The sequence below is a fragment of the Bombina bombina genome, chromosome 4, assembly GCF_027579735.1.
Source record: "Bombina bombina isolate aBomBom1 chromosome 4, aBomBom1.pri, whole genome shotgun sequence".
Lineage (NCBI taxonomy): Eukaryota > Metazoa > Chordata > Amphibia > Anura > Bombinatoridae > Bombina > Bombina bombina.
The window spans coordinates 735,116,785-735,144,366 of NC_069502.1; the positions used below are offsets into that span (position 1 = coordinate 735,116,785).

At 40.5% G+C, this 27,582-nt stretch overlaps 1 protein-coding gene across 7 annotated transcripts in view; it reads right to left on the reverse strand.

Annotated features, from left to right (window-relative positions):
* Positions 1–27,582, reverse strand: part of ARID1B (AT-rich interaction domain 1B) — an 807,057-nt gene that overhangs the window by 757,274 nt on the left and 22,201 nt on the right. The window lies entirely within an intron of this gene.

The window sequence follows — 27,582 nt, forward strand, 5'->3', positions numbered from 1 at the left end:
CTAAAGATAAGAAAAAATAACATTTGATAATAGAAGTAAATTAGAAAGTTGTTGAAAATGGCATGCTCTATCAGAATCATGAGAGAAAATGTTTGGGTTTCTTATCCCTTTAACCAATATAACATGGGGGGAGGTGGTTGGACCGCTACACTACAGAAAAAAAAAATTATACTTAAACTGGGTATTGGCAGACAGCTGCCAGTATCTAAGATGGAGGCAAAGACACCACAGCCAATGGCTTAAATACCTCCCCCACTTCCCTCATCCCCCAGTCATTCTGCCAAGGGAACAAGGAACAGTAGGAAAAATATCAGGGTGAAAAAAGGTGCCAGAAGAACGAATAAAAAAGAATTTAAGGCCTCCCACAGAAAAAAAAAAAAATGGGCGGGGAGCTGCAGACTCTCCCCATACAGAAGAAAAGAAAATGATCAGGTAAGCATAATTTATAAAGTTTTTCTTCTTAAAACCGGGAGAGTCCACAGCTGCATTCATTACTTTTGGGAAATCAATACCCAAGCTTATAGAGGACACTGAATGCAAACGGGCAGGAACAAAGAGGCGGTCCATTCTGATAGCACCACAGCCTGACACAACCCATATACCTGATAAAAAAACTACTTCAACAGAAGCAGTAGGAACAAAATATGGAAGAGGACTAGGCAACTGCCCATCAAATAGAACCATAAAGATCCCAGTTAGAGATCACACTAAATTCTGGACTCCACTGAGCACAAAAGCCTCTGAGGAGACAAAAATCCCATGCTCTAGAAGCAGACAAAGAAAAACCTCTCTATGAACAATGGCAAGGGAAACAAACAAACTCCCCACACCAGATTCTCCCTAACTGAAAGAAAGGAAGAATCAGATAATAAGGTCCGAAAGAACCTCCATAAAAAATCCCAGAAGAATTAGGGACAAAACAGAGAGAAGCCCCTAGCATAACCCGAAAAGAGCGGCTACAAGGCTGCAAGAGAACAAAATCCCGTAGAAAATACAGAAGGAGGAGAGCAAGTAAAGGAAAAATTCCAGATCACCTCCTACATGGATCCAAAAATAACTAATGGAAAGCCTTAACCAGAACCAAAGTCCCAGAGAACAAAGGCACAAAAGGTAGAACAAGACTACCTTACCATAGACAGCTAACAAGCACAGAGAAACTAAACACCCGTAGGTAAGAAAAAAAACCCGGGAGCAGAACAGAAACAGAATAGTAACATCCGTTTACGCCACAAACAAAAGCAGCAGGCTTCCTTCGGATAGGCAGTCAGACAAAACGTCCAACCATAGTAACTAGCAAACCGAGTAGCTAGTAAACTTGCACCAGGACATTCCTGGAAAGAACAAGAGAAAAAACTCAGAAAGCAGGGCGGACCAACTCCCTCCCTACAAGAAAACGAGGAAAGAGAGAACACCCTGACCGATAAAGAAGAATCAACTGCAAGGCCTCCCAACCTAAGTAAGGATCCTTCGGGAGATAAGAGACGTGGTCAATGTCCAAACAGAACAGTCAGAATTCCTAACCCCTACTCCGATCGAACAGTCCCATCACAGAAGCGACTGTCAATGTCCCCAAGGACAAGAGAGATTAAAAATCTTTGCATTGACAAGGCCCGAAGATCAGATAACGAATCTCCAGCCACGAGTTCCTAAGGAAAAGAAGCAGGAAAGAGGCACAGACACCCAGAGAGACTAACTCTGGATCCAGGATACCTATCCTGATTACCACTCAGGGTACACTGCAGACAAGAGAAACCCTCAACCAACTGAACTCCTAGAGACAGATGAGGAAAACTACCTCAGGAGGAGCCAACTGGATAGGCGCAGTAGACCAGAGCCTTCCAAATACAAGGAAAAGGAAGAAAACCAGGAATATTCCAGTAAAGAAATTCCCAGAAAAAACTTCCTCCATCTCTCCAGAAGAGAGAAAGAACTGCCCCAGTAGGAACAAGGAGATTTCCCCAGGACCGGGAAAACAAGCTTACTACTGAACGCCGGACAGATCCAAGACTATTAAAATCTGGAAAACAGATTAACCAAACTGCCAAGTCAAAGACAATGACTAGGTTAAAAAACCGAACCCCCAAAAACAGGTGCCGGATCAAGACCAAAAACCTTGCGGAAAAACCACAAATTTACCTGGAAATGAAATGTGCACAAAGGTTGATGCATGCCATACCCTCATGGGGACTTGAACTCTGATCTCTCAAGAAGTATCCCAGTGGCTGTCCACTCAGCCCCAAAAGGCTTCTAAGATAACACCCACAAAGTCAGAAGACAAAGGAAGGACCCAAGAGATCAGAACTCCATGATTGACAGAAAATGACAGTCTCTAATAAGATCCAGTCTGGATCAACCATCAGACAACCTACAGCTCAAGGAATTAACAAATGAATGAGCATCCTAAAACTCCTATCGGTTGACAGCAAGAGAGACTGCATAACAATCCCCCAGATCCCCAAGTATATAGGATCAAAAAGAGAATACTGCAAAGATAAAAAATGGTCCCTAAGAACGGAGTCTCCACAACCAGATGACTGAAAGCCCTACCCAAAAAAAAGGCAAGGGAAAGCAAAAAGCACAGCAATCCTCAAAAAAGAGAGGAGAGAAACACTTGCAAAAAAGATCTGAAAATCAGACAATCCCTTCCACAAGGACTACAAATAGGGGGGAATAATCGCCCCCTACACCAGGTACTGGAGATCTCTTTGCAGACATCTGATCCTCCCCCTTCGGAAGGGAGGACTCTAGCTCCTGTCCAAAGGACCTTAGGAACTACAAATATACTGCCATAGCAGAATTCGTAATCCTAGCAAACCATGTAAGCTATGCAGGGACAAAACACTTAGTATCGAGTACGACTAAACCTCGGACATACCACCAAGATGAAATAAAGTAGGACCAGGCTGATATCTAGGATATAAGGGCCTCCTATAACTTGTAGAAACAAGAAAAACAACCTTGTAACAAGAAGTAAGCAAGCTTATTACCCAAACAGGACCAGCCAGGATACAAAATGTCCGATATAACCTCAAAAGAACAGAGTGAACTTGTACCCAACCAGGACCAGCCTTTGCTGATCAGGGTACAACCAAACTGTTCAAGGGCTAACCGAAAGTTCTAAACCCTAGAAGGGCTAGACTAAACAAACAAAACGAAAGACAAAGAAGCTCTGAGGCTCAAACATTGTCATAAAATAACCGTTTGTCTTTTTTTTTTTTTTTTTTATTCCGATGGAAGTAACATCTATTGCGACCATAAAATCACTAGCATGAAAATCCGAGAGAAACGAATTTCCCTAAAAAGGAAAATCTACTACAGCCACGAGCTCCAAATTAAAGAAATAAAACACATCCTACCGGATCAAAAGAAAGTAGGCCGCATCCACAGGTGAACGCCAAAGAGGAATGGAAACACTAACAGGACCAGCCTGTCAGAAATCCTAATCCTCAGGAGTTCAGAACTGGGATTAGACACACAAAACAAGAGAGACGACCAGGAGTAGGATCTCATCCCTCCATCGTTTAGCACTGTTTGCCATCTGATTCAGAGGCCTGAGGATCCATTGACGAATCAGAACTGGAATCCTCCAAAGCCGCCAACACATGCCGCAGCAGTACACGCAGGCGCGCCAGTCTGAATCTAAATGCAAAATCCTCCTCCGGCGGGGCATCTGACTGCCCCAACCCTAAAGGCTGTACCCCTGAAGCCTCAGAGGAAACCGCTTCCCCAGAGGAAAGATCCAATATAATCTAACTTGCACCTGACACTCCCAGGTTAAGGGGACACGGATGAACTCTACGTTTGCAATTAGGAAGATGCAAGTGCGCCAACACCAAAGATATGGCCATGCGGAAGCGTGCAGTAACCTCTGGTGGAAATAAACCTCCTTCCGGAGAAGGGGTAACGGTATACGGGACAACTGCCTGTGTAGAAATAGAAAATTTTAGGGAACGCACCTCATGGGACACAGAATCCTCAGGAGGTGGATGGCTCAGCGGTCTCTAACCTCACCCAAGAGGGAGAAGAGAGCACTCTATTATGGCATACAGAACATAATTGATTGGGCTAGATTATCTTGGCCTCCCCACAATCTACGCAAGTAACAGAATCTGGAAAAGAGAAATCCTTCTCCAAACTATCAGAATCCTCCATAGCTTGACTTAAATTGTGAACAAAAGCAACTGGCACCTTATACCCCCAACAGCTGGGGCACTCACCGCCTCCTATGACCCAGACAAGTAGAGAAACAGATCCTCTCCACCAACACTCGGTCACAATATAGAAATGGGTAATGAAAACGTGACCACGCCCGGTCACGAGGTGCGACATGTAGGCCAAAGAAAAGCGCACCAGTCCACAAGAACTGTAATAGCCATGAGCCCCAACATTTCTACACATAAGCAGACAGAATCACATAACAAACATGATTAAAGCCCCCCATTGCTCAATAACCCCCCCTCAGGAGATATTAACCCTTGATTCCATAAAGATAAAGGAATCCCACTGAGACCCTGTCTTCTATCATTTACATTACATTCCCACAATGAAAGGAAAATGAAACAATCTTACCGGAATCTATGCCGTGGAACAGTAACACGATCCTTCAAGTTTGACAGATAGTAGCGTTGCTTCTGACATGGACTTGAGTGAAGAAAGTAGGCAACGAAACTCGTCAACGCTGATTGCTTGTGGAGCTGTTAATATGAGTTGGGATGGTTTTGCAGAAAGACTCTTCCTGCATCTCCGGGCTCTAACTTTCATCCATGCTCTCACTGAGAGGCTGACAAGACTACTTAAAACTCCCGTTCCATCTCGAAGAGTACTACCCTCCATAAGAGACTACTCCGAAATCTTCTGACACTTCTCTGCCAACCTCCTGTGATGAAAGGCAAAGAATGACTGGGCGATGAGGGAAGTGGGGAAGGTATTTAAGCCTTTGGCTGGGGTGTCTTTGCCTCCTCCTGATGGACAGGTTCTGTATTTCCCAAAAGTAATGAATGCAGTTGTGGACTCGCCCCATTTTAAGATCGTATTTGGTGGCGAAACAGTGGAATGAAATAACAAAATTGGCCTAGCTCAATACCTTATATTCTCTACTAAAAATATATATAAATATATCTAGTTTTGATAGGTAAATAAAAAATATTAATAAAATTAAAAAAGCCACTATTTCTGTTTAAAATGGAGTGATAGCAAAAATGCTCTGGTATTTTAGGCAAGTTTTTCTCTAAATTTCCTGGTAGCAAAAGAGCAATCACTCTGAGGTCAATCGAACTCTGTACAAAAAGCATATAAACAGATATAAGCTGGAACAAGCATTTTGGAACAAAGTCATACGCTTTGTGTATCACCGCAAAGCAATGCCGATTGTGTATTAGAAAAGAGTCTGTCCCTCCTTGTGATGACGTGGATACACCACAAGTGCAATCCGATGTACATTTCTCACGATATACGAAATGGCTTTTTCAAGGATGACAATGAATCCACGGAAATCCTCTGCTTTTTAAACTCCTTCCTTCATCCTCATTGGTGCTTTTTTGCGAGTGCAGCTGTGACTAATTTATACAATCAGTATTTAGCACAAAACTGTATAAAAAATAATATATAAAATCGATCAATTCAGATTTGTTTTTGTTTAAATATTGTCCAAATACTTCAAAAACTTTTAGACAGATCGATTATATATTGTTTTTTATCCAGTTTTGTGCCAAATACTGATTGTATAAATGATGTGTAATGTATGTGACCTGCTGCAGAGATGGCAGAAGGACACGCGCATTCTTCACGCGCTTGCAGTGACAAAGCATGGGATGTCACTGGCACTTGTAGTGTGTGTGTGGACAGAGAATGTTGATGCCCTACTGCATAATCAGTTGCAGATAACATGGGGGGCAAAAGTTATAACTAAAGCAGTGATAAAACTTTATTTAAAAAAAAAAAAAAAAATCACAAAAAGTTTTTTTAAATTAGTATACAACAAAAGTGCTAACTAAATTTGAAAAGTACTGTAGTGCTTGACAAATTCATTTTCCCCCTTTTAACTGCATGGTTAAAAAGCTTACAATTTATAAAATGAAGCTTCAGAATACTTTATTTTTGGGAAAGTATACTTGAAACACAGTAATAACCTTGAAAAGGGCTTTTTTTCTGGGCCAAAACACATAGATGGACACTCCTATGATACATTCTCTGGTGAGCAGATTTGATCACGTTGGGGATATCAACTAAACAGTTTTGCACGATTATCTATTTTTCTTTTAGGTGGTAACCTCAAGGAGCATGCAATTATAACAACTTTTTAATTTACTAAAATAATTTTAAAAATCTTTGTTCTCTCTTTAGCTTTTGTTGAAAAGCAGGGACATATGTTTAGGAGCCGACCCATTTCTGGAACACTATATGGCAGCAGTTTTGCAAGGATGTTATCCATTTGCAAGAGTACTAGATAGTAGCACTATTTCCTGCTCCAGGTGCCCACCTAAGTATCTCTTCAACACATGGGAGCGAAGCAAATTTGATAATAAAAGTACAGTGCCCTCCATTTTTTAAAAAAAAAAAATGGTATGGTCTGTCTGAATCACAAAAGAAAATTTTGGGGTTTTATATCCTTTTAACAAAATGTCTATTTTTCTCTGCAGCTAATTTGTAATGCAATTTTCAACTTGCAAATTGCTTTGTTAATCAACACATTGCAACTGAGCTGGTGCTTTAGTGCAACTCCCTAATTTAAAACTGTATTTAATTTAAAGGGACAGTCTAGTCAAAAATAAACTTTCATGATTCAGATAGGGCATGCCATTTTAAACAACTTTCCAATTTACTTTTATCATCAGTTTTGCTTTGTTCTCTTGGTATTTATAGTTGAAAGCCAAACCTAGGTAAGGCTGATATGCTAATTTCTAAGCCCTTGATGGCCACCTCCCATCTGAATGCCTTGAAGACTGCCTGTTATCTGAATGCATTTTGACATTTTTTACAACTAGAGGGCGTTTATGTATGATATATAGATAACATTGTGCTCACGCACGTGGAGTTACCTAGGAGTCTGCACTGATTGCCTAAAATGCAAGTCTGTCAAAAGAACTGAAATAAGGGGGCAGTTTGCAGATACTTAGATGCAAGGTAATCACAGAGGTAAAAAAAATTAAATTATGCTTACCTGATAATTTCCTTTTCTTCTGATGGGGAGAGTCCACAGCTGCATTCATTACTTTTGGGAAATACAGAACCTGGCCACCAGGAGGAGGCAAAGACACCACAGCCAAAGGCTTAAATACCTCCCCCACTTCCCTCATCCTCCAGTCATTCTGCTGAGGAAACAAGGAACAGTAGGATAAAAACCAGGGTGAATAAGGTGCCAGAAGAATAAAACATACGGTCGCCCCATAGATAAAAACGCGGACGGGGAGCTATGGACTCTCACCGTCAGAAGAAAAGAAAAATATCAGGTAAGCATAATTCAAGTTTTTTCTTCTTAAACGGGGAGAGTACACAGCTGCATTCATTACTTTTGGGAAAACAAATACCCAAGCTATAGAGGACAATGAATGCAAAATGGACAGGGTACAAGAGGGGCCCCTTCTGAGGGCACCACAGCCTGAAATCACCCATAGCCCCCCAAAAAACTGCTTCACCAGAAGCACTGAACAAAAAAGGAAAAGACCAAGTAACTGCCCATCAGTTAAGACCAACAAGGCCCTTGCTATAGACTGCCCAGAAGCACTAGACTTCACCGAGCACAAAGGCCTCTGAGTAGACAAAGTCCCGCAGGCTCCGAGCCCACACAGAAATGCACCCCCAACGCAAGGGAAGGGGAAACCTCCCCATTCTCCCCAAAGGGAAGAACTCAGATATAATAGTCCAAAAGGACCACCGAACAACAATTAGGGCAATAAAGAACCACGAACATAAACAAAAACAGCATAGAGAACGAACCCTACTGACCAAGCAGAGATAAGGGAGGAAACATCCCAGACCCCTATCTGCATGGAAGACCAAGGGGCCAAGTAACGCCCCAATTCTGGAAACCTTGAGAGACAAGATAGACCCACTGCCATACACAGGATGCAAACCCGCACTAAGAATAGAGCGACCAAGGAATAAAACCATCCCCGGGAACCGCTAAAAATAGCACCATAATATCTAAGTATGCTCCAGATGAAGCCACAGGCTTCCCTCTTCAAAAGAGATCTCAGTGGACGCGAGCCGTCAACACTAGCTAAACAAACCTAGGAATCTGCACCAGGACTCTTCCCAGAGGAAAAGCTCTGAATAAAAAAAGTGCAGATCAACTCCCTCCCAAGAAGACAGGGAGGAAAGGATAGCACTCAAAAACCAGCAGGGAAAGAGCTACCTGCTGAGGGAAGGAAACACTGCGAAACCTCTCACCTAAGGAAGGCCCAAACGATCTAGCAATGATACATGGTCAAGGCTCAACAGGGCCTTCAGATCCCTGACCCACACTCCAAGGTAACGGACCCAGCACCAAAGAGACTGGCAAAGTCCGAAAGGACAAGGGAATGAAAAGTTGCCCCAACCACCAAGACCCTCAGGAATGAGGAGGGGATCCAGACCCCCCAAGGACAAGTTCGGGTACCAGAACCCAGACACAGCTCCCTTCCCAATAGAAGGGGCACTCCAAAAAAAAAAAAAAAAAAAGAGACCCCATACTGAGACTACAGAAACGGCATGACACCAGAATCCAACCCGTCACATAACATCCTGCACACATGGCAGGGACGACTCCCTGAACAGAGGAAGAGAAGGACCTCCGGGGCACCAGGGTGATACTGCGGTATGCCCAGTCTTCCCCCAAAAGGAGGGGAAACGAAACATAACCGCTCACCCGCCCACAGGCATTGAGCATAATGCTGTAGACAGACGTCAAAAGGACAATACCGATTGACAGGAACCATCCGGCCACTACAGCCGGCCCAGAAGAATTCCAATTCTCCGTTAAAAGAAGAAAAACCCCGCCTAAGCGACAAGGGACCGTTCCGGAACTGGAAAAATGTGCCGTCCAGATCCCTCTAAGAGATCAGGACACAGAAAACCCCAAAAACATCCAGTCAAAGACAAGGATCAGGGCCATAAAACCAGACACCAAGAACCGGCTTCAAACTAATAACCCCTGAGGAACCCACGAGTTACCTCATCCGGAGAAGACCTTGCACCATAGGTGATGCAATCACAGCCTTGGATACTGAACGTTCACGTAAGTATCCCAGAGATAAGGAGCTTGACCCCTAAATGCTCGAGGGACAATAAGTCTAAAGAACAAGGAAAACTTACAAGAGAACAGCGCTCAGAACCTAGAAATCTAGATCAAGAAAATGAATAGTCTCCAAAAATCCTCTCAGGATCAATATCCCGGAAACCACTACACCTCAAGAAATTTACGAATGAACTAGCATTCCCAGTACTAACCATGCCCGATCCTGCTTATCTCCCGAGATTAGATGAGATTGAGAGGCTGCAGGCACCTAAACGCCTAGCAGGGGCAACCGCAGGAAAATGAGACAGCACAATCTCCAGAGCTCCAAAAATCTGAAAGCAGCCGAGATATCGTAGGGGGAAACATACCCGAGCTTCCAGAAAACAGATGACCAGAAACCCAGCCAGAATGAAGGGAAAAAAGCAGCATAGCAACCTCGACCCCATAAGTAAGAGGTATAGTCGCCAAGCATTCAAAACGGACAATCCAAGAAAAAGAATACCAAAAGAGATGAGAATCACCACCTAACCCAGTACCATGGATATCCAAAGAGTCATATGAACTTGCAACCCCATCGGGAAGAGAAGTCGAGCTCCGAGGCCAAAGGACCTCAGGAACCCCCAGAGTAAGCCTTAGCAGGATCCGGCAATCAGGAACAGGACATTGAGGACTAAGCCCAATCCCCTCTGAAGCCCCACCCCAAAGGAAAAACGAGGACCAGCCTAACGTCTAGGAACAAAAGTTCTCCTATAACATATCAATAAAAAAATCAACTCCTCACCAGAGTGAGCAAACTCGGCACCCCAACCGGGCCAGCCAGTTATAACGGGCAACACGTGGTTGATATAGACATCCAGGCACAGAAAACTTAGTACCCGACCCGAACCAGTCTGATATATAAGGCACAACGAAACTGTCCAAGTCCACAGAAGTCTAATCCCTAGTAGGGATAGACAAACAAACGATAGACATAATGTGCTAACACAAATTTTCAAACTTCCGCGGAAGTTCTAAAGCGACCACAAAATTGCTAGTATCAAATTTCCAGAAAAGAAATGTTTTCCAAAAGGAAAAACTAAAAAAACATCCTAACAGGATCAAAGTAAATTAAGGCAGCACTCGCAGGTGAACGCCCAAGAAGAATGAACACACTAACAGGACCAGCCAATCAGAGTCCCAATTCTTCCAAAACTAAGGACTGGAATAAGATACCTGAAAGAAAGAAAAATGGGGACGACAAGGAGACCGACTTCATCCCCATGCGTCTAACCCAGCTTGCCGCCCGTAACGGAAGACCGAGGATCCATCGAACCATTAAAACTGGAATCCTCTAGCACTGCCAAAACGTGCCTCAGAAGGACACGAAGGTGCACCAGTCTATAACGAAAGGCAAGACTTACCTCCTCCGGGGCAACTGATGATCCCGGCCCCAAGGGTTGGACTCCTGAAGCCTCAGAGGAAACCCCTCGCCCAGAGGGCTGATCTGATCCAGACGATCTCACACCTGACGAGCCCTGGTTAGCAGAACACGGACAGTATCTTCCAGGAAGAAGTAAATGCGCCAACGCCATAGCTATGGCCGTGCGAAACCATGCTGTAACTTCTGGAGGAAACAAGCCACCTTCCGGAGAAGGGGTAACGGCATTTGGGACACCTGCTTGCGTAGCAAAAGAAGGATCTAGGGCGTGTGCCTCGCGGGATATAGAATCCTCAGGGGCGGATGGCTCATCGGACTCCCCGATTCGGGAGAAAAGAGCACTCTAAAGCGGCATTCGGAACATAACTGATGAGCATGGATTACCCGGGCCATTTCATATTCTCTGCAAGAAGTAGAATCTGAATGAGAGACATCCGTCTCCACAAAATCAGAATCCTCCATAACTTGGTGATTGAAATTACAGATAGAAAATAAACAGTACCTAATGCCCCCAATGGCTTGGGCACTCACCACCTCCTATGACCCAGACAACTAGCGAAAGATGCTCTCCATCGCCACACAGTCAGGAATACGGAAATGGAGAACAGAAGCGTGACCACTCCCGGTCACAAGGTGCACTGTGCAAGCCAAAGAAAAGCGCGCCAGTCCCAAAAGACTGCGCAGCCTGAGAAAAAAGGCCGGTATGTTCACGAGCCCAAGCATCACTACACATTAGCAAACAGAATCACATAACAAACATGATTAACCTGTTCAATAACCTCCCTCAGGAGATATTAACCCTTGATGCCAAAGATAAAGGAGTCCCACTGAGACCCTGACTTATTCATATACATTACATATTCATACAGAAAGTAAAATTAAATGATCTTACCGGAAACTACGCCGTGGAACAGGAACACGGCCCTTCAAGTGTGACAGATAATAGCATTTCTTCTGGCATGGACTTGAGTGAAGAAAGCAGGCAGTGAAACTCGTCAACGCCAATTGCTTGTGGAGATGTTAATAGGAGTCGGATGGTTTTGCAGTAAGACTCTCCCTACATCTTTGTACTCTATCTTTCATCCATGCTGACAGGACTACTCAAAACTCCAGTCCCATTCCGAAGAGTACTACCCTCCATACGAGACTAAATCGAAGCTTCCGACACTTCTCTGCCAACCTCCTGTGACGAAAGGCAAAGAATGACTGGGGGGGATGAGGGAAGTGGGGGAGGTATTTAAGCCTTTGGCTGGGGTGTCTTTGCCTCCTCCTGGTGGCCAGGTTCTGTATTTCCCAAAAGTAATAAATGCAGCTAAAGGAATTATGCCTTTGCATAATTTTTTTATCTTTTAAAAAAATAAAAAATCTGGTGTAGACTGTCCCTTTAAAATTTACCTGCAGAAAATTTCTCACAAAAAAAAAATCTCTGCATTAAGTGAGAAAAAGTTATGGGTCTAAGGTAATAATTTATCTATTTTTTAGGATATATCCTTTTTATTTCTATCAGCACTTTGGGATATCATCAGTATTCCTTTATTTATTGTTAGGTACTTTTTTCTTTGGGATTGATTTTGTGATAACACTTTTTTTATATGGATCTTTATGCATTTCTTAAAGGGTTTTACATTTTAATGTAACATTATAACAAAAGTATCTAATAAATGTATATTTTGTTTTATTTATGGTTACACTTTAGCCCTGTTTGAGTGCTTCTGTATTCTATTGAATTGTATCTTCTAGGAATCTTCTAGGATGTTCCTTTGACATATAGCTTGTGTGATTGCAAATATAGCGCTGACTATTATCTATATATCTAGATAATGGGCAGCAATCCCAGAGCTACATGGAATTGCCAGTAATGTGACCACAAACATGCATGGTGACACCAGAAGGGAGCGGGACCACAATAGGACAGGCAGGTAAGGGAACTTACTGTTCAAATACCACAATCTCAGCTTCCTTACTACCAAAGACTTACAAGACCCCTCATTTGAAAGAGAATCACCCGCTCTTTCAAATGTGCTCGTCTTGGAAAGCCACAACAAACCGGATGTTGTAAAGAAAAAAAGTACATAACACACCTATGGGAATTAGCTTTGGAATGGAACAATCTATGCTCAATAAAAAAAATTAAAAAAAAATCTGTTATGTCTAGAGACTCCTAATAAAGTGTATTTTCTAGTAGATACGTCCCTCTCTTAAAAGGACACTGAACCCAATTTTTTTCTTTCGTGATTCAGATAGAGAATGCAATTTTAAGCAACTTTCTGATTTACTCCTATTATCAATTTTTCTTCATTCTCTTGGTATCTTTATTTGAAAAAACATAATTTATGCTTACCTGATAAATTCCTTTCTTCTGTTGTGTGATCAGTCCACGGGTCATCATTACTTCTGGGATATAACTCCTCCCCAACAGGAAATGCAAGAGGATTCACCCAGCAGAGCTGCATATAGCTCCTCCCCTCTACGTCAGTCCCAGTCATTCGACCAAGAATCAACGAGAAAGGAGTAACCAAGGGTGAAGTGGTGACTGGAGTATAATTTAAAAGATATTTACCTGCCTTAAAACAGGGCGGGCCGTGGACTGATCACACAACAGAAGAAAGGAATTTATCAGGTAAGCATAAATTATGTTTTCTTCTGTTATGTGTGATCAGTCCACGGGTCATCATTACTTCTGGGATACCAATACCAAAGCAAAAGTACACGGATGACGGGAGGGATAGGCAGGCTCATTATACAGAAGGAACCACTGCCTGAAGAACCTTTCTCCCAAAAATAGCCTCCGAAGAAGCAAAAGTGTCAAATTTGTAAAATTTGGAAAAAGTATGAAGCGAAGACCAAGTTGCAGCCTTGCAAATCTGTTCAACAGAGGCCTCATTCTTAAAGGCCCAAGTGGAAGCCACAGCTCTAGTGGAGTGAGCTGTAATTCTTTCAGGAGGCTGCTGTCCAGCAGTCTCATAGGCTAAACGTATTATGCTACGAAGCCAAAAAGAGAGAGAGGTAGCAGAAGCTTTTTGACCTCTCCTCTGTCCAGAGTAAACGACAAACAAGGAAGAAGTTTGGCGAAAATCTTTAGTTGCCTGCAAGTAGAACTTGAGGGCACGAACTACATCCAGATTGTGTAAAAGACGTTCCTTCTTTGAAGAAGGATTTGGACACAAGGATGGGACAACAATCTCTTGATTGATGTTCCTGTTAGTGACTACCTTAGGTAAGAACCCAGGTTTAGTACGCAGAACTACCTTGTCTGAGTGAAAAATCAGATAAGGGGAATCACAATGTAAGGCTGATAACTCAGAGACTCTTCGAGCCGAGGAAATAGCCATTAAAAACAGAACTTTCCAAGATAACATTTTTATATCAATGGAATGAAGGGGTTCAAACGGAACACCCTGTAAAACGTTAAGAACTAAGTTTAAACTCCATGGTGGAGCAACAGCTTTAAACACAGGCTTGATCCTAGCTAAAGCCTGACAAAAGGACTGGACGTCTGGATTTTCTGACAGACGTCTGTGTAACAAGATGGACAGAGCTGAAATCTGTCCCTTTAATGAACTAGCTGATAAACCCTTTTCTAAACCTTCTTGTAGAAAAGACAATATCCTAGCGATCCTAACCTTACTCCAGGAGTAACCTTTGGATTCGCACCAGTATAGGTATTTCCGCCATATTTTATGGTAAATCCTTCTGGTAACAGGCTTCCTAGCCTGAATCAGGGTATCAATAACCGACTCAGAAAAACCACGTTTTGATAAAATCAAGCGTTCAATTTCCAAGCAGTCAGCTTCAGAGAAGTTAGATTTTGATGTTTGAATGGACCCTGTATCAGAAGGTCCTGTCTTAGAGGTAGAGACCAAGGCGGACAGGATGACATGTCCACTAGATCTGCATACCAAGTCCTGCGTGGCCAAGCAGGTGCTATTAGAATTACTGATGCTCTCTCCTGTTTGATTTTGGCAATCAATCGAGGAAGCAGCGGGAAGGGTGGAAACACATAAGCCATCCTGAAGTTCCAAGGTGCTGTCAAAGCATCTATCAGAACTGCTCCCGGATCCCTGGATCTGGACCCGTAGCGAGGAAGTTTGGCGTTCTGGCGAGACGCCATGAGATCTATCTCTGGTTTGCCCCAACGTCGAAGTATTTGGGCAAAGACCTCCGGATGAAGTTCCCACTCCCCCGGATGAAGAGTCTGGCGACTCAAGAAATCCGCCTCCCAGTTCTCCACTCCCGGGATGTGGATTGCTGACAGGTGGCAAGAGTGAGACTCTGCCCAGCGAATTATCTTTGATACTTCCATCATTGCTAGGGAGCTTCTTGTCCCTCCCTGATGGTTGATGTAAGCTACAGTCGTGATGTTGTCCGACTGAAACCTGATGAACCCCCGAGTTATTAACTGGGGCCAAGCCAGAAGGGCATTGAGAACTGCTCTCAATTCCAGAATGTTTATTGGAAGGAGACTCTCCTCCTGATTCCATAGTCCCTGAGCCTTCAGAGAATTCCAGACAGCGCCCCAACCTAGTAGGCTGGCGTCTGTTGTTACAATTGTCCAGTCTGGCCTGCTGAATGGCATCCCCCTGGACAGGTGTGGCCGATAAAGCCACCATAGAAGAGAATTTCTGGTCTCTTGATTCAGATTCAGAGTAGGGGACAAATCTGAGTAATCCCCATTCCACTGACTTAGCATGCATAATTGCAGCGGTCTGAGGTGTAGGCGTGCAAAAGGTACTATGTCCATTGCCGCTACCATTAAGCCGATCACCTCCATGCATTGAGCTACTGACGGGTGTTGAATGGAATGAAGGACGCGGCATGCATTTTGAAGTTTTGTTAACCTGTCTTCTGTCAGGTAAATCTTCATCTCTACAGAATCTATAAGAGTCCCCAAGAATGGAACTCTTGTGAGAGGAAAGAGAGAACTCTTCTTTTCGTTCACTTTCCATCCATGCGACCTTAGAAATGCCAGAACTAACTCTGTATGAGACTTGGCAGTTTGAAAGCTTGAAGCTTGTATTAGAATGTCGTCTAGGTACGGAGCTACCGAAATCCCTCGCGGTCTTAGTACCGCTAGAAGGGCACCCAGAACCTTTGTGAAGATTCTTGGAGCCGTAGCCAATCCGAATGGAAGAGCTACAAACTGGTAGTGCCTGTCTAAGAAGGCAAACCTTAGATACCGGTGATGATCTTTGTGGATCGGTATGTGAAGGTAAGCATCCTTTAAATCCACTGTGGTCATGTACTGACCCTCTTGGATCATGGGTAAGATTGTCCGAATAGTTTCCATTTTGAACGATGGAACTCTTAGGAATTTGTTTAGAGTCTTTAAATCTAAGATTGGCCTGAAAGTTCCCTCTTTTTTGGGAACCACAAACAGGTTTGAGTAGAACCCTTGTCCTTGTTCCGACCACGGAACCGGATGGATCACTCCCATTGTTAACAGATCTTGTACGCAGCGTAGAAACGCTTCTTTCTTTATCTGGTTTGTTGACAACCTTGACAGATGAAATCTCCCTCTTGGGGGAGATAATTTGAAGTCTAGAAGGTATCCCTGAGATATGATCTCTAGTGCCCAGGGATCCTGAACATCTCTTGCCCAGGCCTGGGCGAAGAGAGAGAGTCTGCCCCCTACTAGATCCGGTCCCGGATCGGGGGCTCTCGGTTCATGCTGTCTTTGGGGCAGCAGCAGGTTTCCTGGCCTGCTTGCTTTTGTTCCAGGACTGGTTAGGCTTCCAGCCTTGCCTGTAACGAGCAACAGCTCCTTCCTGTTTTGGTGCAGTGGAGGTTGATGCTGCTCCTGTTTTGAAATTCCGAAAGGGACGAAAATTAGACTGTCTAGCCTTAGCTTTGGCCTTGTCTTGAGGTAGGGCGTGGCCCTTACCTCCCGTAATGTCAGCGATAATTTCTTTCAAACCGGGCCCGAATAAGGACTGCCCCTTGAAAGGTATATTAAGTAATTTGGACTTAGAAGTAACATCAGCTGACCAGGATTTTAGCCACAGTGCCCTGCGTGCCTGTATGGCGAATCCTGAGTTCTTAGCCGTAAGTTTGGTTAAATGTACTACGGCTTCCGAAATGAAAGAATTAGCTAGTTTAAGGACTCTAAGCCTGTCCGTAATGTCGTCTAGCGTAGAGGAACTAAGGTTCTCTTCAAGCGACTCAATCCAAAATGCTGCCGCAGCCGTAATCGGCGCGATACATGCAAGGGGTTGTAATATAAAACCTTGTTGAACAAACATTTTCTTAAGGTAACCCTCTAATTTTTTATCCATTGGATCTGAGAAAGCACAGCTATCCTCCACCGGGATAGTGGTACGCTTAGCTAAAGTAGAAACTGCTCCCTCCACCTTGGGGACCGTTTGCCATAAGTCCCGAGTGGTGGCGTCTATTGGAAACATCTTTCTAAATATTGGAGGGGGTGAGAACGGCACACCGGGTCTATCCCACTCCTTAGTAACAATTTCAGTTAGTCTCTTAGGTATAGGAAAAACGTCAGTACTCGCCGGTACCGCAAAGTATTTATCCAACCTACACAGTTTCTCTGGTATTGCAACGGTGTTACAATCGTTGAGAGCTGCTAAGACCTCCCCTAGTAGTACACGGAGGTTCTCCAATTTAAATTTAAAATTTGAAATATCTGAGTCCAATCTGTTTGGATCAGAACCGTCACCCACAGAATGAAGCTCTCCGTCCTCATGCTCTGCGAGCTGTGACGCAGTATCAGACATGGCCCTAGCATTGTCAGCGCACTCTGTTCTCACCCCAGAGTGATCACGCTTGCCTCTTAGTTCTGGTAATTTAGACAAAACTTCAGTCATAACAGTAGCCATATCTTGTAATGTTATCTGTAATGGCCGCCCAGATGTACTAGGCGCCAAAATATCACGCACCTCCCGGGCGGGAGATGCAGGTACTGTCGCGTGAGGCGAGTTAGTCGGCATAACTCTCCCCTCGCTGTTTGGTGAAATTTGTTCACATTGTACAGATTGACTTTTATTTAAAGTAGCATCAATACAGTTAGTACATAAATTTCTATTGGGCTCCACCTTGGCATTGGAACAAATGACACAGATATCTTCCTCTGAGTCAGACATGTTTAACACACTAGCAAAAAAACTTACAACTTGGTTATAATCTTTTTTAGCAAAAAAACGCACTGTGCCTCAAAGAGGTACTAACGATTAAATGACAGTTGAAATAATGAACTGAAAAAAAAAAACAGTTATAGCATCAAACTTTAAAACAACACAACTTTTAGCAAAAGTTTGTTCCCATTAGTAAAAAACAACACTAATTAAATTTGTACATAAGAAAACAAAACAACGTTTTTTATTCACAGTCACTATAAGAATTCTCACAGCTCTGCTGAGAGAATTTACCTCCCTTCAAAGAAGTTTGAAGACCCCTGAGATCTGTCAGAGATGAACCGGATCATGCAGGAAATATAAAAGTAGCTGACTGGAATTTTTTGATGCGTAGCAAAGAGCGCCAAAAACGGCCCCTCCCTCTCCCACACAGCAGTGAAGAGAAACGAAACTGTCACAATTAAAGCAAAAAACTGCCAAGTGGAAAATAATGCCCAAATATTTATTCACACAGTACCTCAGCAATGTAAACGATTCTACATTCCAGCAAAAACGTTTAACATGAGAATAGTTATTAAAAGGATTAGTGACCTTTAACACAGTAGTTCCGGTGAAATACCATCCCCAGAATACTGAAGTGTATACATACATGTCATTTTAACGGTATGGCAGGCTTTTCTCATCAATTCCATTCAGAAAATAAAAACTGCCACATACCTCAATGCAGATTCATCTGCCCGCTGTCCCCTGATCTGAAGCCTTTACCTCCCTCAGATGGTCGAGAACAGCAATATGATCTTAACGACTCCGGTTAAAATCATAGTAAAAAATCTCTGTCAGATTCTTCCTCAAACTCTGCCAGAGAAGTAATAACACGCTCCGGTGCTATTTTAAAATAACAAACTTTTGATTGAAGTCATAAAAACTAAGTATAATCACCATAGTCCTCTCACACATCCTATCTAGTCGTTGGGTGCAAGAGAATGACTGGGACTGACGTAGAGGGGAGGAGCTATATGCAGCTCTGCTGGGTGAATCCTCTTGCATTTCCTGTTGGGGAGGAGTTATATCCCAGAAGTAATGATGACCCGTGGACTGATCACACATAACAGAAGAAAGAATAAGTTTAGATGCCGGCCCATTTTTGGTGAACAACCTTGTTGTCCTTGCTGATTGGACAGCACCAATAAACAAGTGCTTTCCATGGTTCTGAACCAAACATTTGCTGGCTCCTTAGCTTAGATGCCTTATTTCTCAAATAAAGATAACAAGAGAACGAAGAAAAATTGATAATAGAAGTAAATTAGAAAGTTGCTTAAAATTGCATGCTCTATCTGAATCATGAAAGAAAAAAAATTGGGTTCAGTATCCCTTTAATATATATATATATATAATTTTGTTTGTTTAGCCAGGTATCGGGTACCTTGCAAGAAAAAAAAAAAGTGTTTTTATATCTATTCTGCACAAAGGGGTTCTCTAGTTTATATCATAACCCCCAAAATGCTGTAGGGGGCCCATTTTCATATGTGGCTACCCTTGCTATTAATTTAGTACGGTGATCACAACAGTGGTCACCTGGCCATTTTCAATATTATTTACTAAATTCTTAATATAATTTTTTTTTATTATTATTTTTCTTTAACAGTTTTTGCTGCAGCTATCTCACATGCCATGAAATATAAATATAATAATTGTACATTCTGAATCTGCTGAAAAAAAAAAAACAATATATCATTTGTGAGAGTCACTCACTGTAATATGACTTACAATAGTGTTTAAATGTAGGTAGCCAGGAAAAAAAACAAAAAAAACTCAAAATCAGCTTAGATCTGGGGTGTGAAAATGGTTTAGCATCGAAATGTTTAAAATTTAAATGCATTAATTTACTGTACGGAGGGAAGTTCAAATCCACAACATGGTGAGCCGGCAGTGACGAGTATTGTGTTAGTTATGAAACAGGAGTATGTTAAAACACCTATTTACGTATTGCACCAGTATAAATTTCCAATTAACGCATTTTTTTTGCACCAAGTTGCAGTTGAGATTCAAGTTATGTAAAAAAACGTGTTCTACACCACTAGAGAGCAATTAATAGCAACATCAGCACCACCTTTTAAACAGTTCATTTAGCGACCCTTTGAAGTGGCTAGAATATAGGGTCTACTGATTTCCCATGTTTTTACTACTTGTAATGAAGATCAAAATTAAAGGGACATTAATCCCTTTTGAAATTATAAACTAAAATGTTTAAACCATATGTACTGTAACAAAACCTTGGATATACTTGTATTATTTATTTTGTCCCATTCTTCTGTAATTTAATGTGAAACTGTATTGATGTTGTACAAATATTCAATCTAAGAATAAAATAAAAAAATATGTTTCAAACGAATTGGGTAAAACGTGCTTAAACCTATTGATGCTACTCTAACGCCAGGCCTAAACAAACCCATTAGGGATTTCACTAGTCATAATTTAATTTATTTATTTTTAACTTAAATTTTTTTTTTATTATTTTATCCTTTATTTTCACAGCATTTTTCAGCTAAAAAAGTATTTTAACCAAGACAATGTAGATTTTATTATTTTAAAATTAAAGGGGAAGTTTAACACAAATTTTTTTTTCTTTTGTGATTCAGATAGAGAATACAATTTTTAAGAACTTTCCCATTTCGCTTAATTCGCTTTGTATCCTTTATTGAAGGAGCAGAAATGCACTATTGGGAGCTAGCTGAACCCATCGGAAATCCTATGATAAGAGGTATACCAATCAACAGCTACCTCTCAGCTCCTGAGCCTAACTAGGTATGTTTTTAAAGGGACAGCCAACACTAAAATAGTTATTATTTAAAAAGATAGATAACGCCTTTACTACCCATTCCCCAGCTTTGCACAACCAACATTGCTATATTACATATACTTTATAACATTTAAACTTCTAAATGTATTCCTGTTTCTAAGCCACTATAGACAGCCTCTTATATGCTTTTTTATTTGCTTTTCACAACTGAAGACTGCTAGTTCATGTGGGCTATATAGATAACATTCACTGGCACTTACAACAATACTCAACTAGATTTTCTGGATATAACTTTACAGGCACACAATAATTCCATATGTACTAAAACATATAGGAAACCAACTGCTGGCAACACCATTCTGCACGCTAAATCACAACATCCGAAACACCTCATTCGAGCCATTCCTAAAGGACAGTATATTAGGTTAAGAAGAAACATGAAGTCAGATGAAGTGTATGACCAACAAGCCATTGAATTAGAAAACAGGCTAGTGAACCGAGGCTATAACAAAAAATCTTTATCCAAGTGTTGTGAACACATTAGGAAGTCTGATGTCGATTTGGCCAATAAGCCTTCTAAGGTATCTAGTGACAGTAGTTTTCATGACTCAATAGTTTTCACCACAGAATATATATCACAATATGACCAAATAGTAAAAATTCTCAAAAAACACTTACACCTTCTATCTGGTGACGATATTTTGAAACCACTAATAAAACAGTGCAGATTTGTTTCTAAGAAGCCGAGAACGCTAGCAGAGTCTCTCTCACCCAGCATGGTAATTAGGCACCCCTCTTCCCATGAATCCACATGGCTGAGACATATAGGCAATTATAGATGTGGCAGTAGAAATTGCAACACTTGCACACTGATTTTGAGTGGTAACTCTTTTACATCCAGCATCACCAACCAAAAATTTTAAATTCAATTCTATGCTATTGTGGGACCCAATGGGTGGTCTATATGTTTACATGCAACCTTTGTCAGAGCCAATACATTGGACAAACATCTAGGGAGCTTAGAAAGAGAGTAGGGGAACATCTCAGAGATGTTAAGAATTATGTCAAGGAGTCAGCAGTAGCAAGCCATTTTAATGGCCTGCACTTTACTAACAAAGCCAATCTCTCTGTTCAGGTCATAGACCTAGCTAGAGTTCCTATAAGAGGTGGCAATAAAAACAAGGTCCTGGACAAAAAATAACTTTTTTGGATTCTTAAATTAAAAACACGTATCCCGCTAGGCATGAACAGAGAGATATTAGTTATTTTATTGATAATTGAATGCCGGGCGGATTATATTTGGTACCTTTAATAGCTGGTGTTTTTGTGTTATGTGGTGTATTATCTATTGCTATTGCCCATACTAGATCTAGTCTGTCACAATAAGCTTATTTAATATTACCCAGCTCTATTCTTACTAATGCCTATTATTGCCACCAATGACATGGATTGTCATTTATGCAGTATTTTTCATATTTATTTACTTATTTATCTACTTATTTTAGATTTGCATAAAATCCAAGTAGATTAATTTTTGTACATATTTTAAATGGTTAATAATATTTAAATGATACCACCTTTAGCCATGTCATCTTGAATTCACAGTCATTTCAGATAATTATTTACTTTTTGGTCAAACAATTAGTGATACTAATGTAATACCTCAATTCCACTGTTTATCATTTTTTTTTAACTCTTTATTGTTGCTTTTAATTAATTCTTTCTGCATTGCTGTTGGGATATTAAGGGTTAATTTATTGTTTCACATTTTGGGTATAAATTCTCTCCTAATGATCCCTCACACTAGTCTATGAATAAGTGCCACTAGGGGGCATGAAACGCGTTAGACTGCTTGCCTCCCTGCCTGCCCTCTGTTTTGGAACACTATCTGTTTTATTCTATGTACTAATAAAAAGGTACGTTTTAATGTCTCTCACCCATGAGTGCCTGCATTTCATTTTTTCCTTAACATTGTGCTAACGCCTGTGTTTTGTGGCAGACACTGCACTAATTGGATAAAATGTCCATAGATAATAAATAAAAAGTCATGTGATCAGGGGGCAGTCAGAAAAGGCTTAGATACAAGGTAATCACAGAGGTAAAAAGTATAATAAATATAACCATGTTGGCTATGCAAAACTGGGAAATGGGTAATAAAGGGATTATCTATCTTTTTAAACAATAAAAAAAAATCGAGTTGACTGCCCCTTTAACAAAGGATACCAAGAGAACAAATCAATTTAAATAAAAGAAGTAAATTGGAAAGTTGTTTACAAATGGTATGCTCTGTCTAAATCATAAAAGAAAACTTTTGGGTTTCATGTCCCTTTAAGTCAATGTAAAAACACAAATGGCAATACAAGACATCTAAAAGTGTTTAAATAGGGAAATAAATGTGCATGTCAGTAACTGTACACCCGGTTGGGTGGAATTAACACCTGTAAATAAGCTTCCCTGTAACTAAAACGATGATGTAGTTTTTCTATATGTTAATTACCAGGTGTTCGAGAAAGTTACAAATTACAGGGAGTACCAATACTTGAGAAAATCCAAAAAGGTGCAGTTCATACGCCGGACACCTGGAAAGGTTGGTATGTTCCAAATGTATAGCTTTTCCCTTTTTAGTTTGTCATTCCTAATGCAAAGCTAAGCAGGAAAGTTTACCCTACAGCAAACGGTTCAACTGTCTTTTATGTTTTTGGCTGAGTGGCATTAGCCATACATTCAGCGCTGTAACAGGTATTCATGCGCACAGTCCCACAGTCTACCAGGTACAACAGGCCTTTTGTGTGTGTCTGAACGCACGCCAAAACGTCTGCCTTTGTATTGAACAAACCTGTTTTCAACTGATAACAAAGCCCCGGAGTTGTGAAACCTTGCAGTTGGGCCTCTGACTAGCAGCTGCTATTGTTCCATAAGGACGTGCAGTAACACCGAGAGCTATTAGACGTCAAAGTTAAAGGGACATTGTAGTGTAAAAATAAAAAGCCTATTTCAGTAGACCATTTTATTTTTGAATCATTTTCCTTGTTTTATTATGTGTTGAACTTTTTAAAAAAACCACCATGGAGACAAATCAGTCTAAATATTTAATCTAAAAAATATTTAAAAAAAAAAATTAATTAAAAAAAAAGTTTCAGGGAAATCAGGCTCATGGTCAAAGCTGAACCATTAGAAAGCCTGTATTCTACTCCAGGTGAGAATATGGTGAGTAAATGGTGCTTAAAGGGACAGTCAAGTCAAAATTAAAAACTTATATGATTCAGATAGGGCATGCAATTTTAAACAAATTTCCCATTTACTTTTATCATCAAACTTGCTTTGTTCTCTTGGTACTCTTTGTTGAAGGCTAAACCTAGGTAGGCTTACATGTTAATTTCTAAGCCCTTGAAGGCCGCCTCTTCTTTTAGTAGCTTTTCACAACTAGACAGCGCTAGTTCATGTGTGCCATATATATAACATGGTGCTCACTCCCATGGAGTTATGAGTCAGCACTAATTGGCTAAAATGCATGTCTATTAAAAGCACTCAAGGTAATCACAGAGGTAAAAAGTGTTTTAATATAACTGTGTTGGTTATGCAAAACTGAGGAATGGGTAATAAAGGGATTATCTATCTTATTTTTAACAAACATTTTTAGACAGACAGTCCCTTTAAGAATGTATGTCTCATTTCCTCACTTCTTGTTTTCTCATCTGGAGAAGCACAATGTTGATAAGCTGATAATGGTTTTTTGCTGCATTAAAGGATCTATATGAAAGATAAAAAAACAAACAGATGCAAGAACGCAAAAAAAAAATTTATGCTTACCTGATAAATTACTTTCTCTTGCGGTGTATCCAGACCACGGATTCATCCTTACTTGTGGGATATTCTCATTCCTCACAGGAAGTGGCAAAGAGAGCACACAGCAGAGCTGTCCATTTGTAAAATTTGGCAAAAGTATGCAGTGAAGACCAAGTCGCTGCCTTACAAATCTGTTCAACAGAAGCCTCATTCTTGAAAGCCCAAGTGGAAGCCACAGCTCTGGTGGAATGAGCTGTAATTCGTTCAGGAGGCTGCTGCCCAGCAGTCTCATAAGTCAATCGGATGATGCTTTTCAACCAGAAGGAAAGAGAGGTAGCAGTCGCTTTCTGACCTCTCCTCTTACCGGAATAGACAACAAACAAAGATGATGTTTGTCTGACATCCTTAGTTGCTTGTAAATAGAATTTCAAAGCATGAACCACATCAAGATTGTGTAAAAGCTGTTCCTTCTTAGAAGCTAACACCACATTCACTTTACCCTCCCGTGGAGATGCTACTTGTTAGAGCGGCAAAGAGAATGACTGGGGGACGGAGCCAGAGGGGGAGCTATATGGACAGCTCTGTTGTGTGCTCTCTTTGCCACTTCCTGTGGGGAATGAGAATATCCCACAAGTAAGGATGAATCCGTGGACTGGATACACCTTGCAAGAGAAAAGGACATTTTTTTTTATTTTTTTCAGTAGAATGTTCCTTTAAATATTTCTACAATCTCTTAGCATTTGTAACATATATATATATATAAATAATATATGTTTTTATCTATTTTGTAAAAGTGGAAAAAAAGTTTTGAGGGAGAAATATACTAAATTTTCAAGGTTATCTAAACAGAATAGGGATGCTGCATTTACATTTAAACACAAGATAAACACATGGGTTTAGGAGCCCAGAATAAAATTCTAAGAGCTGTAGTAACCTGGCTTCTGAAATTTGTCAAACCCTGTCCTACAATATATTTCTGTTCACTCAATTTTGATTCTCAAACAAAATTAAAGGGACACAAAACACGTTAAGACGGTTATATAAAATGTATATTTTTTTCTGCCACCTTTTACTGTAATTGGATGTGCTCACTACAGACCTCATAAACCAAACTCTGCTACATATTTATTTATAACTGTCATCAGCTTAGGTGATAACACAGGTTGCTTTCTAGGTAGATCACATGCAAATGCGTTTGGTGCGCATGCGCAGTGATCAAGTGTGCATGTGCACGAAACGCGTTTGCATTTGATGTACCTGTCTTCTCTGCTCTCACCTAAGCACTGTGTACTTCGTGTAGATTGAAATACATTTGGAAATTTTTATCTTCTTGGTGCTGTGGAGTTTGTGCCCAGTATTTGTATCATATATTGCTTTTGGAGTATTTTTACGGAGACACTGACTCCTGCACTGGAGGCCTATTTCTCTACATACCCTCCTCCATTGTGTCATAGTACCTTGTCTGTTAAGTGGAGCGGCTACAGCCATAGAGCGCTTGTCCCAGGAAAGAGTGTGTATATATATATATATATATATATATATATATATATATATATATATATATATACATACACACATACATACATATTATACATATATACATACAAACATACACACTACTGAGGCCTAGCTAAACACATCTGGCATATGTGTTTAGCAACCAATCACCAGTTAGCCTTTAGTCTGCAATGCTGTGCCTGAGCTTATCTTGTTATGCTTTTCAACAAATGAAACCATAAGAATGAAGTCAATTTGATAATAGAAGTAGTTTTAAAAGTCTATTAAAACTGCATGATCTATCTGGACTTTTAAAGTTATATTTTGACTTTTGTGTTCCTTTTAACAGGGTATAAAATACCACTAAAACTATGAATGAAATAGATGCAATTAAACCAAAATACATGTTAAAATGACGTGTAGTGAAAGGGACACTGAAACCATTTTTTTTTTCTTTCGCGATTCAGATATAGCATGCCATTTTAAGCAACTTTCTAATTTACTCCTATTATCAATTTTTCTTCGTTCTTTTGCTAGCTTTATTTGAAAAAGGCATATAAGTTATTTTTTTTGTTCAGAACCCTGGAGAGCACTTGTTTATTGGTGGGTAAATTTATCCACCAATCAGCAAGAACAACCCAGGTTGTTCACCAAAAATGGGCCAGCATCTAAACCTACATTCTTGCTTTTCAAATAAAGATACCAAGAGAATTAAGAAAATTTGATAAATAGGAGTAAATTAGAAAGTTGCTTAAAATCGCATGCTCTATCTGAATCACAAAAGAAAAAGAATTGGGTTCAGTGTCCCTTTAAGAATTTGTTATAATTAAAAAAAAATCTTTAATATTAGTATTTTCTCTCCCTAGTACAAACTAATCTCAGAATTATAGAACTAACTGACTGACTATATTAGTAAACTCACACATTCCGATGTGTTGTTAAGTTTTGCTGGCCCTACATGGCTCATATTTAAATTAATCAGCTCCCACCTGAAACAATCCATTACATTGATTGTAATCACTGGGCCTTTCAAGTGAAGCTTTGTATAATCAGCATTTCATTTTATGAAATTAATTTGCCTGATTGATTCTCTTGAGGAAGTAGCTGTCATTCTACTGATGTCATATTTTTTGAAGCGGGGTGTCACAACAGTAAAATTATTACTGAAGAAAATTCAAAGTCATTCAAAATGTATGTCCTTTTTATTATGATGTGTTTCCAAATTTAAATTTAGCTTCTGAAAATGTCCATGGTCAAACGCTTTCTTAAAGGGACATGAAACCCAAAAAATTTTTCTTTCATGATTTAGAAAGACCATGCAATTTTAAACAACTTTCTAATTTACTTCTATTATCTAATTTGCTTCATTCTCTTGATATTCTTTGCTTAAAAGCATATCAAAATATGCTCAGTAGCTGCTGATTGGTGGCTTCACATAGATGCCTCGTGTGATTGGCTCACCCATGTGCATTGCTATTTTTTCAATAAAGGATATCTAAAAAATTAAGCAAATTGGACAATAGAAGTAAATTGGAAAGTTGTTTAAAATTGTATTCTATGTCTGAATCATGAAAGAAAAGTTCTGGGTTTAGTGTCCCTTTAAGGGGAAAACAATATATATTTTTAACAGTTTGATAAATAAAAGAATAGGGTTTCACTTTTAAAAGGGACAGTCCAGTCAAAATTAAACTTTCATGATTCAGATAGGGCATGCAGTTTTAAACAACTTTACAATTTACTTTTATCATCAAATTTGCTTTGCTCTCTTGATAATCTTTGTGGA